Source organism: Pyrus communis, chromosome 9 (genome assembly GCF_963583255.1).
Source record: "Pyrus communis chromosome 9, drPyrComm1.1, whole genome shotgun sequence".
Classification (NCBI taxonomy): domain Eukaryota; kingdom Viridiplantae; phylum Streptophyta; class Magnoliopsida; order Rosales; family Rosaceae; genus Pyrus; species Pyrus communis.
Window position 1 is genome coordinate 6,679,226 of NC_084811.1, and position 10,822 is coordinate 6,690,047.

A 10,822-nucleotide genomic window follows, 5' to 3' on the forward strand; every position below is an offset into this window, starting at 1 on the left:
CGATTGTCGCAGATGCCTGGAACACCAACCCAGTTTCCAATTCCGCAGAAAACTAGACAACCATCTTATGAGTACCACAACTCCTTTTTTCAGTAGCTCAGATCGAAATTGTTTCTTCGCAAAAGTTTTTCGGTATCCTCTTATCCATATCATACTAAAATTTGAGCCAAATCTAATGGTTTGATCTTCTTATAAGTTGCAGACACTACTTTTGACTCCAAAACTTAGGGGAACCGTTTCGACTTTTTTGAAACTCACAGGAGGAGGAACCAATGGGGACTTATTGTTACTATTACTTCCTGGGTAACTAAAAGGACTTAGAACTGTGAAATGAAAATAAAATAAAAAGGATGAAATAAAAGAAAGTGGCAGACAAATAAAAAGAAAACAAAAAAGATGGAGACTTAATCATTACCTTTTCTGTTTTGGCATATTTATGAAAATGATGCTGGTTTAAAGCCCTATCACAAGTTCTATTTATTTACAGTGGGTGGAATTATTACCCTTTGCTTTAGAGCTTTGATATTTATGTGAATGGTGTTGAATCAAAGCCCTTGTCACAAGCTTTATTTACTTAAAAGCAATTTATTTACCATGGTTGGAATTACCGCCTATTGCTTTAATTTATTTAGTATACCACATTTTATGATGAGTATATAAAATCCGAAGTTCCTTGATCAGATTAGAACCTGAAGTTTCTTGATCCACATCATATAAAATGATTGGACCTGAAGTTCCATCATTAAAAAAGATCAGACCTGAAGTTCATTGATCATCATTATATAAAAAAGATAGGACCTAAAGTTCCTTGATCAAATCAAAACCTCAAGTTTTTGAATCAACTGAGAGAGCATCAGTTCCTCAATTAAAATAAAATGACGGCCATAAGCACCTTAGTCCACAAACTATCAAATGAGAGAGCCAGAAGTTCCTTGATTTGTGTAAATGAAGACCATAAGTTTCTTAATCCATGAACAAATTAAGTATAGGTATGAATTCCAACACTATGAACATAAAGGTTCTAATGATGTCGATTTTGAAATAAATTTCGAGTACATATGAATAATGTTTTGACTTGAAGTTCAAAATATGAATAACGTTAAGAACTTGAAGTTCTAACATTTTGTGTATACTTATGTTATATGTGTTATGAGTTAATTATCGCAATTTCCGTCATACCTGAATTTCTTCATTTTTGGAATAAGATAATGGTGAACTTAGTTTGTGACCATCGGCATCTTACATAAGAGATACTTTCATGAATTCATAATGCTCGAGAACTTATGTGGAGGCATATGATATTATAAAATATCTATACTTGGCTCATTGAATCATATTCACGGAACCAGAAGTTTCCATGGGTTCCCATATATAACAAGCTAAAGTAGAAGCTTTCTGACATGTATAAAATCAAATGGGAGAAAAAAAAATTTATACATACACATGAGTCAAAAACAAACAATTTTTTTTTTGGGGGGGGGGGGGGGGGGGAGGGGTGCTTCACAAAGTCTGCTCATGTGAAGCCTCAGTACTTGGCAGTACCCTAAAAGAAGGATGCACTAGAGATTGATCATGTGACGCTCTAACACTTGGGAAAACACCAGAAGGGGAATGCACCAGTTGCCTTCAGAATCTAGCCAAGAATCTCTAGCGATCACTTTGAATCCAACTTTTGGATTCCTGCAGCTAGTCGAGCTTTCTTTTCATGCTCATCGAGTAAATATTTGCAATTTTGTGCAACTCTTTATTCTTGTGCATACACATAAGTTACAACTACAAAGACAAACAAATTTTTTTTTGGGCGGGGGGGGGGGGGTGGTGTGCTTCACAAAGGTTGCTTATATGAAGCCTCAGTACTTGGCAATACCCCAAAAGAAGGAGGTACTAGAGATTGATCATGTGATACCCTAACACTTGGCAAAACACCAGAAGGGGAAGACACCAGTTGCCTTTAGAATCTAGCCAAGATCACTTTGAATCCAACTTTTGGATTCCTGCAGCTAGTTGAGCTTTCTTTTCATGCTCATCGAGTAAATATTTGCAAGTTTGTGCAACTCTTTATTCTTGTGCTTGAGCCCTCTAATTTCTTGTCTAAAATTTGCTACTTTAGCCATTAATGTTTCGACTTGGTGAGTTCAAGTAAGTAGACGTTGGTCCATGTTGGATACAAAACCCGCACATTGAACATTGAAAGCCAAAGAGTCTTGAACAACCAATTCATCAGACCTCTTTGGAAGTATTCTTTTATCTCTAGGAGTGAGAAGGTTCCTAGCTACTACTGTAGCCGTTATATCATCTCTCATCACAGAGCCTCCAACTATTAAAAAAACCATTAGAAGATAAAAAAGACAGGCAACATATATTATCCTGACGCGGCTCATGTGTATCTCATCCGAGACTTAAATCTAAACAAAGGTTGGATGGGTAATCCATTTTTAGAAATGATGAAAGAAAAAGGTTGGATAGACTGAAATCTCATAAATACAATATAGACAATTTTGACAAGCGGGCAATTTTCAAAGTGCGCATGTTGGATACAATTGATACATTTATAAAAGGAGAGACAACACAACCACTTGTTCAAAAGTCAAAGAGACACCGCTCTCTGAAGTGATGGACCAAGAAGTGATGGACCATCTAAAGGCAAAGGTTGCGCACCATTTCTACTGTGCAAGAGACTGAAGCAGAAGGATCAACGATGAGCCTATAAAAGTCCAAATGGAGAAAATTGGTGGCTGACTGAATGAATGGAAGACCAAAGTTCAATGATGGGAATCCTACTCATGGCCTCAACAAACACTACCAGTTTACATAATTCACATGATGTACAAAAAGGTAATGAAAATTTCTAATTGATTATTAGTTACAAAGATGCCATACAGATTGAAATATCAGTCAGACTATCCATAAACTTGGCACTACTAAACTGTTGCATGCTCAAAGCATGACAATTGCCGCATGGATTCAAGTTCCAAAAGGATAATCCATGGACTTGGCAATTTTAATATATCTCATCCTGAAGCATAATCGATGTGTAGATTCCAATGATTCAACTCCCTAGAAGTGGAGATTTAAAATCCACGGTCTATAATGCTCTAGAGAAGGTTATGATCCAAATTCTCAAACAATTCATCTGATAAGAAATTACTATCATAGAAGAGACAATGTAAAGCCCCTTAAGAGGCAAAGATATCCAAAGTTTTAAAATGCTTATAAATATGCATGCACATGAGAATTATGGGATCAAGAATTGACGATTACCAATGTTAATTTTGATTTTACAGTTGCTACTAAATTCATCAACGAGCTATGTTGATATTGAATCAAGTTCTTTTGTTCATTGACTAAAAAGAAAAATTATTGGCCCAAATGGTCAAAATGAAGAAAGGCAATTTCATTACAATTTATTAAGAACGTGGAAAAATAGACCTATAGTACAAATCGCCAAATGATGTTGAACCCAGAAGGTAACATATAGACATTTGTAATACAGTGACATACACTCACATAATATGACACAAGGTTTCCAATTGAAACCTGAAATTGTACTACACTCTTGGAAACATTATTTCTCATTGTGAAGCTTGTTCATTTCAGTAGAGAATTATACATATGCCTGAGAAATATCCCTGCAAGTAAATCCCCTGAGTATACATGGAAGCAAGTTACCCTGTATATTATCTCAAGCTGCAGGTCGAACAATATGCCAACATATGTCTTATCCAAAATGTTTATGTTTTCATTCAAAAACCATATGGATTGAACAGAGTTGAATACTCAAATGATTAACCAATATTTATAAAGTGTTAAAGCAAATCTCTCTGTCGTTCCGTTTCTCTTTAGTTTTCCCATCTGTCTTTTGATTTCGGTTCCGATCGGATCTTCTCGAAGGTGTTTGGCGTTTTTTCCCCTGTTTTGCACAAACGAATAGCTCCCGTTCAGATATGTTGATTCATGTGTTGATTTATTTTCTGTTTGGTTAGGAAGAAAATTTTACGATTGATTGTTGTGAATTTGGGCTATTCGGCTTTTTTGCCCAGCGTTTTCTTTGTTTTTTCGCGCTCTACGTCTGGTTGTTATCTCTGATTTTGCATTTTGGTTGCAGGAAACTTTCTTCGAGTTTTAGGGTTTTATTCTTCCTAGCTTTTACTGAGTCAGGTATATAATTTATCTCTTTGGTGTTATTTTTTTTATTTTTTATTTGTGCTTCAATTTTTCCCTCAAACTTAAAAAAAGAAAAAAAAAGAAAAAAAAAAAAAGAGGAATACTGATGATTAATTTTTGGGTTTTGCTTCGTATGTTTCGGTTTTGTACTGTGAGTGAGGAATTTTTTATTTTGGTGTTGTAATTAAGGGCTAAACATTTCCAGCAATACAAATGGATGATCATGATTAATTTTTGGGTTTAATTTAGCTGTTGATTATTGTGGATGAGTTGCGAAACTTCTTTTCGATTATGTGATCTGTGCCTGTTATGTTGTTCTTATCTTGATTATATTTGATTGAGGTCATGATGATTTACGGGTTTTTTTTTAAATATGATCCAGGTCTGAGCATTCTGGTTAGCAGGCCCGCTTAGTTGAATCAGCTAAGTTTCATGTCTGACTTCGACGTACTGCTTCCACTGCCTTTGGTATGTTTTCTGTTAATTCATATCTGAGAGATCAATTTTTTTTTTAATTGAATTCAATTGGATAAGTTTTTTAATTGAAAACCTGGGTACCTAGATGCTCTAGAGATCATTTTCAGTCATCGATACAATTAACACCAGAACTAACGACTTCAGATTCATATGAATTATAGCCAAGCCAAACCAAACCATTTAGGTTGTCAATAATGCCCAAATAAGCAGTTTAGCTCGGTTTCTTGAGTAGATCAGGTTAGTCAGGTTGCCGAAGAAACAACTACACACCAATTCTCAAACTGCACAACTACTAATTCAGTTCAGGTAACAATGCTTGCGCTTATTTAGATTGTTGAATTGATCTTTATCTTTACTAGATTTTATTTTTCAATGTTGTTTGATGCATTATCGTGTTACTTTATTATTAATAAAACTAATTTGGTTTTGTAGACTAAGATATTTTAGCAAGAGAATCAAGTTCAAAATTCAATTGAGGTATGAATCTTTTTGCTTATTTGGCCTGTTGAATTCATGTTTGCCTTTCCTGCATTTTATTTTTTACAGTTGTTTGGTACATTATGGTATTAATTTCATTGTAATTTTATGGATTTGAAGTCGTTATTTGGATTTTGGACTGTGAGAAGGATCTGGTGGGTATAAATCTTCACTGCTTTGTATTGCAGCTCATTTTGATAACATTTATAATGGTATATAAATCTGCTGGATTAATATTCCAGTTTAATAGTGTTGTTTATTATGTGTGACAAGTTATATTAGTAACATTTACACTGTTATCTGTCGTAGTTAGACTTGCTGGCCATTTTTATCCTGTTTATGACATTTTTGAGCTTTGTTACTTACCCTTTCGTTTTTTTTTGGTTGCTTGATTTGTTTTGCAGGTTGCAATTGCAAAGGGAGAACAACATCTTAGATAGTTTTTGTGCTTATGAAACATTTGAGGGTAAGATTCACATGGTTATTTAAATCTGTGGGTTTTGTTTCTTCGATTTTAAAATGGAAAAAACTTAAACATTTTTTTTCCTTAGATTTTAATTAGAATGTGTTGTAAAGCTTTTTATGTATTGCTGTGGTTTGTTGTAATAAGTTGGCAACTATGTATAAGGAGCTATTAGTTTTGGATTTACGGAAATTAGGTGTTCAATTAGTTGAGATTATTTGGTTCCTTTCAATTTTCTTTGTATTCTACTTTCTCTTATTGTCATGTATTTTTGTGACTTATTCTTATCTTGCGGTTGTAGTATTATGTTAGTTTTGCAGAACATTATTATTTAGTCAGTGGTGGTTCTGTTTATGCCTAGAAAATGGTTAGATAAAGTGTATTTACACATGGTCTTTTTTATCAATGTGTCGTAAATTTTTTTATATGTTGTGGTTTACCATGGTAACTTTTAGCAAGTATGTATAGGGGGAAATGCTGTTGCTTTCCCCTGTTTCCTTTTTTTTTTTCGCAGAAAAAAAAATTTCATGCAATATTTTTCTGTTTTTGTTAAAATAATGTCCTGATGTGATTAAGTGCCCAAGGGTTACACATTTGGTCTAAGTTTTATACTCTAATATATTAAGTATACATGAAATATCTAATTTATCTTATTTATTGGCTATATATATGCTGCTTAGCAATTTGATTAGCTGAAAAATTTAGCCAGCAAGGCAAATTTTTTATGCTAAAACTGTTGCAGAGATGTTAGTTAACAAAAAGTGGGTCACTGTTTTTATCTTCTCAATTAAGTTTTAGAGAAACATTTATAATTTTTTGAGGCATTATTTCATCCTTTTTGCATTTAAGTTTTAATTGGCATTTCATCTTTATTTGAATTCTTTTTTTCGTTTTAATTGACTACATGCTTTCTGTACAGATTTCATTTTGTGGCAAAAAAATTTCATTATATATACCTATTAATTCAAACTTAGCAATAAGATAACTTTTTAATTATATACCTGTTAATTCTCAATTCCGTCATCAGAATTGCTCTTAATCTCAGTTTCTCAATTCTTTAGTGTCTAGAACACCCATTCCAAAACACTAGCTTCACTCTTACTAATAGACTTTATCTTTTATGTTTAGCATAAAATAGATAACAATGCATGATAATGAATTACAAATTGTTTTTTATTTCTTATATTCAAATTTAGTTTTTGCTCTTTCATCCTACGTATGACTCCATTTTTCCATCCATCTCAACTAATTATTATATATTATTTATCAACTGCCATACAACCTTTTTTTTAACACTTTATTTTACAATTTTAGGAAAAAAAAAAAAAAAAAAAAAAAAGCTAATTCAGCAAGGGATTTACAATGTTGACAGATACATTTTCAAGCAATGAAGACACAAATATTCAAAGGTATGTAAAATTAATTAATACTTTGTTAACTTTGTTTTATTGACGTTCTACATTTAATTACAATTTTTACTAGGCTTTCTCTTTAAGCGAATTAGCTATTACTAATATATATATAAACTAGCTTCTTTTCACTAGAGATAAAAGCATAAAAGTAGACATTTGCACTAGAGATATACCCTCTCCACATATTTTAATCTAATATGTTCTTTCACAGATTTACAAAATATGGGCAGGATTTATCTTTAGTGGAAGGATGTCTATTTATACTTTTGAATATTGGCCTTAAATCTTTCACTAGACAAACAAATAATAAGCCATGTATTCACAATAAGTTAGAAGAAGAAAGTATCTATATAAATTGATAATAGTTAATTCCTTTGATGAGAAAAGACAGAAATGATTATTCTTACTCCAGATAATCAAAACTAAGTTTACCAATTTACATAAATCTGATCCGTCTTAGAGCGCCATTTAATTTTGTTTTAAAAATTATAAAATTGGCAAATACACTGCTATTTAATCATAGCATGATTTGCAACACTTTTGTAACTCTTATATAACGCTATCACTAAATATATTTTATTGCATAAGACACCAATTTCCATCTTTGTTGTACTAAATTGCAACAAACTTATCTTTTCTTAGACGTTATTCAAATTCTCATTCCACGTATGTATCCAATTTCACTTACTCTTTATTTCTCAATACATTTGCCTGTATAAATTAATATAACATTAGCCAAAACTGAACAACTTACAAATTATGCTCAATCTATTTTTAATAATTTTTTTAATTGCTATTACCTACGAATTTTCTTATCTCGCAACAACGCGCGGGCATCATTTCCTAATTTATATACACTAAAAACCAAACGCTCAGTTACTGTTCATTAACAGTAAAGTGCCAAAATTGCCCTCCAATTGCTCTTTGGCATTCTATTTTTTCCGTTTCTATACAGCGAAATGGCGGTTTTACCAATGATGTGTCAGTAATGCTTAGAATAAAATAAAATAATATCTTAACTATAGTAAACACCAAAAACTGTTTCATGTATTCATCCAATATTTTAATCTTTGGTTAAAAATTAGAAATCTGTGGGTTTCAAGTTTTTCACTCAAAAATAAAATCAATGTTTTTCTGTGTTCTATTCAGTTCCTCAACATTCATTTCTTCTTAATCATAAATTCAATTTTCTTTTGTAGGTTCACATTTTTCCAAAAGAAAATTAATCTGGAAATTCAATTAAGGTATAAATCCCTGCGTTTACTTAACATCTTCAATTCATCCTTTCTCTGCTCTATATCCTAAATTACAATTCAAGGCTTCATCGGTATGTATCAAGAATTCAAGCTTTATTACCTTTTTTTTAATTAATATTTTGCTTTTACATTCAATCTTTACTAACATTTTTCCTCAGGGGAATTCGCTGTTATCAATGTATCTAATCACTATCTTCTTTTAACTTAGTCTAAAATACACAACTAATCCCTCCCCTGATCACTCAGGAGTTTACTTCAATATCTAAAAGTATTACTCAAGACGTTCTTGGTTGAGATATACCCTTTCCACATGCCTTAGTTCCACAACAGAACATTTGGAACAACTACATCTTTGGTAGGAACATCTTTGTCTATACTTTTAGACATCCATTGTAAACCCCTCAATGATCAGGCCAATCATTAACCATGTATTAAGACCAAGTCAACAGAAGAAGGTCTTTATCTACAAATTGATAACAAGTGATTCCTCTGAGGAGGAAAGATGGAAATGATGATCTTTTCTCTAAATTAAGCAAGTTGAAATAACTTAGCAGCTTTTACCTCTGTTTTACACCAAAACAACAAACCAAACGTATCTGATCCATCTTTGTACAATATCTTATTACATTTTTACAAAACAATTGATAACAAAATTATCTGTTAATTAACAATATTACTTTTCAATTTGATCAAGGAATGCTTTGGTTAGAGGTTAAATTTATTTATTGCCTTTTTTACTATTGTATTCATAACACCAACTTTCTAACTAAACAGTGAATCAATTTGTTTCAATCCGATTATTCCGTTTTGTAATGTCTTGCATTAACATGTTTAATATATTGATTACATTTTTTTCTTATCCCTTTCTACTGATTTTCCCCTACATTTGTCCGCAACATTCTTTAATTAGCTATGTTTTCACTTTGATTCAACAATACAATCTCTCAACTTCCTTTGTGCTTATTTTTATCTAAGATATTCCATATGAATACAACCAATGACACATGCTTGGTTCCTTAGATGATTAATCAGTTGGAAATTAGACAAATTTTTATTTCCAATTTTACAGGACCACACTACACATAAAGCACACTTAAATTGTATTTTTACATCATTGGAATCACTTTTAAACAAAAACACCAAAATTTTTTTTCTAGCAAATGCTTAACTACCTGCGTTCCTAACTTTTCCAGTTCTGAGATCACTTAGATGCATAAAAGTTTATTCCTGCTCATGTGTTTCCCAAATTGTTCACCATTTGAATGTAACTCTGTATTTCGACTTAGTCCTGATTTACTGTTTTTTTCTAGCATATTTTTCACATATTTACTCTTTAGTGGACACACTAACCAATTTCTCTGTACAACATTGTCTCCAATCATCGTTCATCACAGGGTACACCATTCTAACACTATCTTTTGTGTGTTTTGTTCAAATTATTTCTCGCCTATTTTAGTTATTAACAATAACAATATTATTTCTTGCCTTAGTTTAATACTAATTGCCTTAATACTTTCCTGCATCTTAACTATTAATTTATAGACTTAAGAACCATTTGCGAACTCTCGCTTCAATCAACATTCTTTCACGCACTACAGCAACTTTGACCTTTGAATTACAGCTGCACTGTTTCTTACAATTGCTTCATTATCAAGTCCAAACTCAACCATCTGTTATACCTATATGTTTGTTCCTTGCTATAAATATCATGAATACATATACTTATCCGTACAACTTTTTACAAATTTTATACACTTTTAAAACCCGCAGCAACGCGCGGGCGCAATTACTAGTATACACTAAAACCCAAACACTCGGTTACTGTTCATTAACAGTAAAGTGGCGAAATTGCCCTCCAATTGCTCTTTGGCATTCTATTTTTTTCCGTTTCTATACAGCGAAGTGGCGGATTTACCCTTGCTGGCCACGCGTCTCTCATCGCTTCACCTTCTGTTTCTCGACTCTTCTACTTCATTCCACTCTCTCATTCAAAAAATCAGATCGCTCATCGCTTCTTCTCCAAACCTCTACTTCGACTACAACTTCTAAATTTTTCCTTTTGTGTTCACTTATCTCTCTCTCTCAAATCTCTGCTTCCGTCGCACTCGAACTCCTCCCGTCGCTTTCAAACGCCGGCTAAGGTATCGACCACCCCTTCTCTATCTTCTTCTTTCGCTTCACCTATGCAAATCTCAGCATAAAATTAGTTTTCATGTGTCCTTAAATGCTAATCTTTTTCCTCTCTCTAAAATCCATCTAAAAAAATGTATAATGGGTATTGTTTCTCTCAGCAGGTTACTCGGAGAAGTCTGTGAAGGGTCAATAGGACAAGATGGATTGCGTTTCAAAGTGCAAAAAATACAGGGCCTGCCTCTCTATGCGTTTCCAATCTTCCAAAAATCATGTTCGTGGAGGCGATTTGAGAAGGATTTGAAGCTCGGCTACAGAGATTTGATTCAAATTGGTGGATTTGGGTAAGAAACTAAGAAACACTAATACTGTCTTTTGGTTTTAAGAGAACTATCATAAAATCCCTCCGAAGTGTTTGTGATTCCAAATCTAATCAACTTTTC

The 10,822-nt window shown here is 32.7% G+C and overlaps 1 long non-coding RNA gene and 1 other non-coding gene across 2 annotated transcripts; both read left to right on the top strand.

Annotated features, from left to right (window-relative positions):
• The first annotated feature begins 5,071 nt into the window (after positions 1 to 5,071).
• Positions 5,072 to 5,810, top strand: LOC137746260 (uncharacterized). The gene is made up of 2 exons (XR_011069795.1): positions 5,072 to 5,118; positions 5,523 to 5,810. It is a non-coding gene; the product is annotated as an uncharacterized lncRNA (long non-coding RNA).
• A 2,941-nt stretch (positions 5,811 to 8,751) lies between these two features.
• On the top strand, positions 8,752 to 8,854 carry LOC137746361 (small nucleolar RNA Z103). Its single transcript, XR_011069831.1, has one exon. It is a non-coding gene; the product is annotated as a small nucleolar RNA Z103 (small nucleolar RNA).
• Positions 8,855 to 10,822: the final 1,968 nt, after the last annotated feature.